This window comes from Pundamilia nyererei, unplaced genomic scaffold, assembly GCF_000239375.1.
Source record: "Pundamilia nyererei isolate P.nyererei 1_Seehausen unplaced genomic scaffold, PunNye1.0 scaffold00197, whole genome shotgun sequence".
Taxonomy (NCBI): Eukaryota; Metazoa; Chordata; class Actinopteri; order Cichliformes; family Cichlidae; genus Pundamilia; species Pundamilia nyererei.
In genome coordinates, this window is record NW_005187598.1 from 121,574 (window position 1) to 131,882 (window position 10,309).

The window sequence follows — 10,309 nt, forward strand, 5'->3', positions numbered from 1 at the left end:
GTTACTCCCCAACACTGATTATGGGTAATCTCAATCTCTCACTGAGCGTGCTCCAGTGATTGGCCAGCACGCTGTGGTGTGGGCGGGAGGTGTTATCCACCATTGTCCTTATCTTGGACAACGTCCACCTCTCAGACACCCCCCTAAGGGAGTCCAGCTCCATCCCCACAACATTACTGGCCTTGTGTCAGTTTATTGAATCTGTCGGCATCTGCGACCCTCAACCTGCTGTCCCAGCATGCAACAGCACAGAGGATAGCACTGGCCACAACAGACTCATAAAAAATCCTGAGCATTGTCTGACAGACGTTAAAAGACCTCAGAGATGAATCTGGCCCTTCCTGTAGAGCACAGTGGTGTTTTTAACCCAGTCCAGTTTATTATCTGTGTGCACTCTGAGGTATTTATAGTCCTTTACATCACCCCCCTGGACTGAAACAGGGGTCACAGTGGTCCTCCTAAAGTCCACGAGCAATTCCTTGGTCTTTGCCACCTTAATAATAATACTAATACTACTACTACTAATAATAATACATTTATTTATAGGTGCCTTTAAGACTCTCAAGGTCACCTTACAATAGCACAAGAACAATGGCAACAATACAAAATAACAAAACCTGGCAAAATAAAATTTAGACATAAGGTAACTAAGAAAAAAACAAAAACAAGTATGAAAGTATAAAAGCAGAAGATCATTGGTGATTTTTACTAGAGATGTTTCTGTACTGTGACATGAACGGAAGCCGGACTGAAACTGTACGTACAGGTTATTTACAGTGCGATGACGATGAACCTGTGCAGCCACTATCTTTTCCAGAATGTTGGCTGAGAAAGGCAGATTTGAAATTGGCCTGAAATTATTTAGATTGGAGGGATCTGAACCATGAATATGTGAGTGCTTGCTGTTCCATCTCTTCAGCCTGCTGCACAAACCTGCTGGGGGGACGTCCTCAAAGTGAGGTGTGTGTCTGTATCCTCCCAGGCTGTAGCCGCCACCGTAGCTGTAGCTGTAAGGCCCATAGCCACCACAGATGGAGCTCCCATAGGGGCTGTAAGAGGGGAGAAGGAGCTGTTGGATGGACGGTAGGACTGCTGGACCTTATGAGGGGGCACCAGGGGCGCCATCCTGGGCAGGACAGAAGGGCTAGCAGGGGTGGAGGAGCCTGTAGCAAGTTTTCTGATGAGAAAAGGAGAAAGAGGCCCCAGGGCAGACCTAGGACACTCTGGAGAGGCTATATCTCTCAGCTGGCCTGAGGATGTCTTGGTGTTATCCCAGAAGAAGTGGAGGAGGTGGCTGGGGAGAGGGAGATGTGGGCTTCTCTGCTTAGGCTGCAGCCCGGGTAAACCAGTCCTTGATAAGCAGAAAAAAATGGATGGATAACAATAATAAGCAGAAGAAGCTAAAAGACACAAATTTAAAATGAAACATTATTAGTTATTAATTGAAAGATATAATTATTCAGCTATATAATAACTCAGCTTATAAATATATATGTAGGCATTTTTTTGAAGTAAATTATCGGGCAAAGGAACTGAGTTTGTTGGCAAACAGCAGCTATATTTTCTTCTGAACTGACAGTTAGCAAGTACAGAACAAACAGAAATGCAATGAAAATATTTCTGCGGCTTTTATTAATTTCACTTATTAGCCAGAACTGCACAAAACAAACAAAAACGCTCAATTAACAGAAGAGAGAGAACACACTGACTAGGACACGGCCTCAGAGGTAGTAGTAATTCCTTTTGTGCATAATTTTATATTATTGTTAATAATAAATTAATGAAAGCAACAAAACAACCTGAAGAGCCGGTTCGGAGCCGAAAAAAGAGCCGGAAATCCCATCACTAAACCAGACATGTCTACTTTTTAATGCACAGGTACGATACAAAGTCTGCCTTTTGCTAATTATTCTAAATATTCCTAACTATTTAAACATTTTTCAGTATCCTGCACTGTTTGTACTCTAATTTTAACAACTGTGCTGTACTCTGCTTTGGTAACTATTGTCCATGATGTAAAAATGTAAAAATCATGTTTCTGTTCTGTGTTTTGTTCTGATATCATATCCACCCAGAAATCTCGAGTTCATCATTTTGCCCTTCCACAATCATTTGAATTAAAAATTAAAACAGCAGGAGTGTTAAAATTAATAATAAAAGGAATTTGTTGGCTTTTTCAAAAGGTACAAATAAAATATTGTTGATAGACCTGCCCCCTTTATTATCTACAAAATAAAACATTAAGCCTTGATCTGTTCTGTTATTCTTCTTTTCAAAATAAAAACATTTCTAGCCTTCCAGTGTTCTAAAAAATTAAAAACAAACACAAATATAAGATTATTAGAATTTAAAAAAAATAAATACTTAACATTGGAAAATACTCTGTTAACTACGGTACAGAACTTAACAAAATGTCATTAAAAATTATAAATACTGAATGTCATTCTTTTTCATTTATAAAATACAATCTGTCATATTTTCAAAGAAACTGAACATAGGAACAATACATTTTGTTTAAATTATTCACACTGCTTTTTTTTTAATCTGTACAATTTGCTTCCCCTTTATTTTAACATTAACTTTGACTATTGCCTCTAGTTCCTTATCAAAGGGACTCCACAGCTCACTGTCAATGTACAGGCTTTGTCCATTCTCCAGCAAAACCTCCAGCTGGCTTGGCATTTCTGTTGTGGCCACAACAATGATGATATACAATATTATGTCAAATCTGAAAACCTATTTCTAAACATTTGTTTACAATCCTTGTAAATGCTGTGCTGTGCAGCTGTAAGTCATACGAGGACTGGCTCCACTTCATGTGGGAGAGGCTGATGTGGTCTCCCACGTTCAAGTTGTAAACGGCTGCCTCCCTCCAGAGGCAGACTGTCATGGTATAAATATCCTGTAATCACAAACATGCTCCAAACCTCTCAGACTTCTTCTGCTGTAAATGGCTCTGGTGGACTTTGTCAAAATAGTTTGCAGAAACGGAAGAAAATGAAGTCTCTGCATCGAACACGAGCTGGAAGAGGAGGATGTGTAACCTCTGGAAGTTGACCAAAGAGAGCAGGTGAGAAGCTAATCAGAGTTCAGAGGTTAAAGGTCAATCGGAGTCTGACAGGACGATGATTTCGTCTGGTGTCGCCACGTTGACCTGAAAACATACAAACAGCAGCATAACAAAGTATTTACTCTTCTGGAGAAACACTGAGTATCAGCAGAATAAAAACTTCTGTTTAAAAACATGTTGATGCTGCTGACAGATGTACCGGTGTGTCCACATCACATGACCAATTTAAGGTGACGTGATTAACTTTCTTCCTCTGCTTTATAAGTGTTGCGGCTCAACCAACCAATGGCGGCGGCAGGCTAAACATGAGGACACAGATAAACACAATAAACGCATAAAATACACTTCTGTCCCATTTGCTCCTTTTATTCCACATGCAACTGTCAATTATTTCTATTTAGTTTTTAGTCCACACTGTCGTTTTCAGTCATTTTCACAGAGTTGTGCGTCCACATTGAAACGGCTGAAAACGCTTATGTTCCAGTACTGCACATGTGTGAAACCCAAGACGATTCGACCTGCCTCATTTCTGTCTGTTTGTTCCCAAACTTTTTTTTGCTAAAAATCAGCAAATATAGATTATAGGCTGCAGTCTTCTATAATATTTAATACAGCTAAATCAGGTGGTATATTCAGATCCCAATGTGTACTTTTATTTTATTTGTGTGACGCTGACTGATCCGTCAGGACAAATATGGTCACGCTGCAGACACTATGAGTGAAAAATGCTTCAAGGAAATGAAAGCAACAATAACGCTCTTCCTGACTTTACGCCTGCTCACACGATAAGGAATGTCAACTATTTTCACTTTTTTAAATGAGACATAAGATAGACCATCAGATAACTCCTTGTGCCGCGATGATTACTACTGCTACTGCTTTTATCTGCAAATATTTCGCAAGTAAGTCTGAACTAATTGTACTTTAACAGCACTGTTAGTGCCATCGTTACAAACACTAGCCTTCAAAGGATACAGTTTTCAAAACGAACGACTAACTTGAGGCTAGCCGTTCTTCATCATTTTAGCTACACAACAAACTCATGCTAACTAACATTAACATTAAAGCTGTTGAAAAAAGTCAGTTGACTTTATGTTGGCTACTACCTCTGTCACTGTGATGGACGTTGGTGGCCTTTTCTGTCCAGCGTTGCGCTTCAGTGACCCCATCACCTTCCGTATTATTAATAACTGAACTGCCTCTTAACAGTGGCCTTGTCAACAAAGCGTCGCCCAGTAGGGTTAGCCAAAACGAAACAAGCTCAGCCCAGCTTCAGCGATTCGTTCCATAGAGTGGTCCTACATGATGCCATTGGTCTGGCCCCTGTTTTCCTAACCGGGATTGGATCTTTGTTTAGTCACTTTCCTTGCTGTTCGCGACTTCTGTCGCCAGTGTTGCAAGGTGGGAGAGTTGCATCATTTCTCTCATAGTATAGTTCCCATTCATTTTGAGCATAGAAATATCAAAGGGCACATAGCTGAAGCATTTCCAAGATTTGCATCGGCATTAAAATTCCACCATATGTGAAAATGAAAAAAAAAAAGTTTCACATATTAACTTCCGAGCCCCGCCCCCAACCACCACTACACCACGTAAATAAGCAAGAAAAAGAAAGGCTTTAATGCACGTAGACCATTAAAGATTGTGTAATACATATGTCACCTTTAGATTTCAATCAAAGTTTCAAAGAAAATGTCAGTTCTCTCTGAATAAAGACTTGGACACACTGGCCTCAGTTTAGTTCTGACTGCGAATGAATGGAGAAATAGTCTTCTCTATAATATGCAGTGCTAAGTGTAGACCTTGATCCAGTATAATAGGCCCTGTCAACAGAATAACCCTGCTTCAACTGACCATCATAATTTTCTTTAGAGCGACATAGTCTAATTGGTCAAACTCTGAATTTCCTCCTCTGTGTCCTTCCTTCTCTGCTGGCTTGCTGTTCTCCCCATGGCCATCTCTTTGAACCTTTCAGTTCAGTTGAAGGGAACAAAAGCAAACAAATCACATCGTCCTTTCAGGGATTTTGGCTTGTTCACTGCCTTTCATGACTTCTTTAGGCAACTCTATGCCTCTGCTCATTCAGGGTTTCTAAGAGAGTCAATGGTTCCTTACATCCTGGTTTGACAAGTCAGGAGGATAGACACTAATCTCCTTAATCTGGCCTTTCTCCTGTGTGCAGCCACAGGGAGAGAGGGACCACAGAGAGTAATCCTGTCAGAGAAACAATAGGATTAAAGGCCCAACACTGTGAGTGACAATTGGATATCCACTGACTGTTCTGCAAAGCAGGAGCACTGGCCACTCTTTCTTCATTGTTACTTTATTTTTGTTTGGCAGGTCTAAGAAGGATGGGGTAATGTAGGGGTTGGGATGGAAGTGAGGATTTTTCTTTGATGGGGCGTTGGAGTTCTGACAGGTCTGTAGCCCCTGAAGCACCAGGAGCCATGGATGACTGACAGGTGAGAGATAAAAGCGAGGAGGGTGTGAGATGTGTATGTATGCATCGAGCCTCTGGAAATACGCCAGCAGTTTAAGCAGTGATTGTCAGACAGACCACCTGGGAGGCGAGTGCTGACACAGGTTTTACTACATTCAGCTTGGGACATTTTTTTATTAGTTGCTTCTGCTTTCATTGTTATGGGCTCGGAAAAAATGGTGGTGGTGCAGGAAGTGGTCAGAAGAGTTATTATAGTTTTTTCTAACTAGTTTTATTTCATCAGTGCCTGATCAGGCATGTTTGTTTTTAACAGACAAACAAAAACTACAAAAACGAAAGATATTTCCTCTCTATTTGTATTTTATTTTACTTCACAAAATCATTTCAGTTAGTTTTTATTTGTATTTTAGTTAACTAACATTTGGTTTTATTTCATAGTGTTGTTTTAGTCAGCTATAATAACCTTGTTAGATAGCAAAGGGTTTTCTATGTTTGCATGTTCTGCCTCTGATTGTGCATTTGAATAAGAAAGAAATAATGAAAAAACAAAGAAAAATATAGAACCAATGTGCAAATAAAAACACTATAATGTCGCTTGTTGCACTTTTTAACTGCTGTGATCAACATGGGACTTTCGCCTCATTGACACCAGAGGGCCCCATCAGCACAAGTATGTCCTTAGCAGGATCCTTCACAGTAAGAGACCTCTCTGTGGTCAGGTCAGAGATAAAACGCTGCTCACAGACCTTGATAATTGAAACACTGAGGTGCTGTCAATAACGTAGGACAGCAGAAACTTAGGTGCGGCTTTTGGCTTCAGAATTGAGGGAGACTAGTCGCTCATCCAGTGAAAACAGGTTCCGTTTAGCTCCACTGGACTTGGCCAAGAGAACAGCAGCTGACTCCTCACATCTCCTCGTATTACAGTCACGGTTTTCTTAAGTACTGGAGGTAAACTACAGGTTAGAGGATGGTGGCATTTCATGAGTGACAGGTACCTGCAGTGGTTACTCTGTGTTTGTTTAAGCTAGATGGAGCAGCACTCCCAGTTGTTAGTGTGGAAATTCTGACTGAAGGTTTATTCTCAGAGGTCAGGGTTAATCAAATGGTAAACTAGGGGCCTGAGAAACTCAGGGGTGCCTGACAGAGACATTCTGAGTGACTAGCACTTTGTTCCTGATGAAAATACCCACCAAGACCACTGTTTCATATTTCAAAGCATCCTAATATTTTATTCTTTCTCCTTAAAAGCCTTTAACTTTTTTCTGAATAATCATACACAATCTGATGTTGCCAGTTGGATGTCTCGAGACCGGTCCACTTTTACATGGTCTCGCTGTCTCGGTCTCGCTGTCTCATATCAACATAGTGGTCGGGAGATTTGGAGTCAACAGTATCCATGACACACAGCGTAACGTTCGATAATGTGTCATGCGCAAAAGCTTTAGCTCTAAGAGCCGTGCTTAGAGAGTGCTTTGCAGTGAATCAGAATAGTCGACTCCCATTGAGCGAGAGCCGGCTCCTCACTTAATTTCCTTTTGCTGCTCAGCTGTCACACAGCGACACACAGTGGCTCAGCCATGCTCAAATCCCTCCACATTGTGGGATATTATTATTTCGCCTTTCGCAACCTTCAAACACAACTAAATGCAACCCATTAGATTGAGCAGTATGCCCGGTCAGTAAGTTACAGAAATGTCAGTGACTTCGTCTTTCATAAAGTTTGCGTTCATAGAACACAAAGAGTTTTCAGCAAATGCAAAAGAGAAGCATTCGGCAAAATGCAGATTTTGCAAAGTCTCCTTGACCGAGCCGGGACTACCTCAACCTTCACCAGGCACCTGGAGCGCAAACACCCTCAAAGGTAAGCTAGCCAGTAGCCATCTATGCATCTTCAAACTCTTCTACCCACCTTTCCAACCTCAGATGACCAGGTCATGTTTATGTAATATTGTTATTTATAATGTGTTCTTCAAGCGGTATAAATTGTTTAGGGACAGAATTTTTGCAACCGTCTCTGCAGATTTAACTTGTGAAGATTGTAACTAACGTTACATGCTAAGTACAGGTAGCTAGCGCTAGCAGTGGCTATCAGCTACTTAAACAGTTTTCACTTTAGGTATTTTGGTGAATTCATTGAGCAGAAATATATTGAAACCATTTCAGTGAGCACTTTAAGGGCTGGTATGGTGTGGTTTGTTATCGACTTTAATGGGCATATTTATGTGGTTGCTGACTCGTAAGGAAGGACGGGTGTTTCAAGAGTGCCCTATAACATTGCTAGGCTAACAGCAGCATTCTCGACAGTGAAGCCCAGATCAGAGCGGTCTATGGCTCTGGTCCAGATACCATGGATGCCAAAACTGAGTCCTAAAGTTCTAAAATTGAACTTATGGATCTTTGACTATGACTATCTTTGACTGATTCGACAAATTGATCATGTTTGATGTGGTTATCACGGTTTAGGTGTTTGTCCTACTAAACCAGTCCAGTGTGTAGGGGCCACTGCAGCATGTCATTATTAGACACAGTTATTTTGTATTGGTGTAACTTCAGACTTTATTGAGTAGTTCATTTCTTGTCAATACAGCTGTGTCTGATAGCTGACTGGCATGAGGAGGTTTAATGCAATATGCAAAGTTAATGCACAGACATTTTTTTTTTGTAGATTTCATTCAACTGTTTTTTTGTTCTTGTTATTTAAGGTCTTGCAACTATGAACACTCCAGTATTTTCATTATTGCTATGCCTAATGATCTATAAATGTGTCACACTGGATTGGATTAGGTTATTTTGTATGCAAAGACCTGCCCTAGGTTTAAAATTACTGTGCTTGTAAGATAGAGTAGTTTGTTGTGGTTGAATAGAAACACATATCTTACAGATTCCTATTTCCCTGTCTTGTAGGTACTTGGAGTACAAAGCAGGATCTGCAACATCAATGATAGCGGTCAATCCCACACAGCCTCAATTATCATTGTTTGCTCCAAGCATCCACTTATTTTCCCCTCCAGGACCTTATAGTTGGATGCTCTCTCCCCCTGTCTATCGTTGAGAATCCACATTTTAGACACTTCCTGAATGTCCTGGATAGCAAATACACTCCTGTGTCTAGGACCACCTTGACAGAGAAGCTGATACATCACCTTGTCACCAAAGTGAAGGGTGACATAATCAAAGCCCTGGAAATCCAGCTAAATGTAGCAATAACAACAGACCTCTGGTGTGACTGGAGGCTTCGGTCTTTTCTGGGAGTTACCGCTCATGTTGCCTGCAAGAAGAAGGACTCTTACAGTTTACAATCATTTTTGCTTGACTGTAGACTGTAGGGTGAGAAGTTCGGCCATCCGGGAGGGGCTCAGAGTAGAGCCGCTGCTCCTCCACATCGAAAGGAGCCAGTTGAGGTGGTTCGGGCACCTGACAAGGATGCCTCCTGGGCACCTCCTGGGTGAGGTGTTCCGGGCATGTCCCACCGGGAGGAGGCCCCGGGGCAGACCCAGGACACACTGGAGAGATTATGTCTCTCGGCTGGTCTGGGAACACCTTGGTGTTCCCCCAGATAAGCTGGAGGAGGTGGCTGGGGAGAGGGAGGCCTGGGCATCTCTGCTTGGGCTGCTGGCCCCGCGACCCGGCCCCGGATAAAGTGGATGAAGATGGATGGACGGATGTAGGCGTTTCACAGGGAAGAACGAATCGCCTCAGCATTTGACAACATAGTGGAGGAGTATGGCATTGGCCATAAAATAAGCTACATTCTGACGGATAATGCATCCAATATGAAGCAGGCCTTTAAAGTCAGGATGCCAGAAGTAGAGAACCCTGAAGGTGACAGCAGTGATAACCTCGATGATGAAACAATGCAGAAGATTCTGATCCATGGTCAGCGGGTGAACGTCTTTCTTGCTTCGCCCACTCGCTGCAGCTCATAATCAATGATGGGATGAAATAGGTAAAGGCAATAGCTAGAGCCATTGCCAAAGCCAGTTAGTTTACAACCCTGCTGCACAGCAGTAGTAACCACAAAGACTTGTGTGAGTCACACTTTGGCTCCAATAAGTCCATCCCAGCAGCAAACAACACCCGCTGGAATAGCACCTACAGACAGTTAAAGGCTCTGATCACACTAGACCACAGGGCCATCCCTGAAATGTGCAGCGATACAGAGAATTTAGTGTTTTCAACCCGAGAGTGGGCTCAGCTGAAAGACCTTTGTGATTTGCTTGAGCCTTTTTCTGAGGCAACAGACCTTACAGAAGGTGATCATCAGGTGACTATTAGCACGGTGGTCCCCACTGTTCTGGACTTGAAGAATCATCTTATAAAGATGGTAGTGCAATGGCCCAGGTTGTAACTATAGTCAGGGCACTGAAAAGATCCTTAGAGAAACGGTTCTCTGGAATTTTCTGGCAGATTTGCACAGACAAAAAGGATCCAGAAGAGCCGTTTAGCCATCAGATCTACTTCCTTGCCACCGTGCTCGACCCCCAGTTAGGACTGACCTGGGTAGATTTAGATGTCCAAAATGGTGAAACTGGACCAGCACTGAGGAGGTTCAGAGATGACCTTAAAAAGTGATTAATAGGTGGCTGTAGGATAATAATTATCTATTGTTATTGTTGTTGCACTTATTATCACAGTTTTATAGCATCATTGTGTGTTTGTGTGCATCCTTTTCCAGACCTTTTGATCACAGAGGTAGATGGAGATGCACCTGCAGCACCAACAGAAGAATGGTAAATGGTCTGTATTTGTATAGCGCTTTACTTGGTCCTAAGGACCCCAAAGCGCTTTACACTATA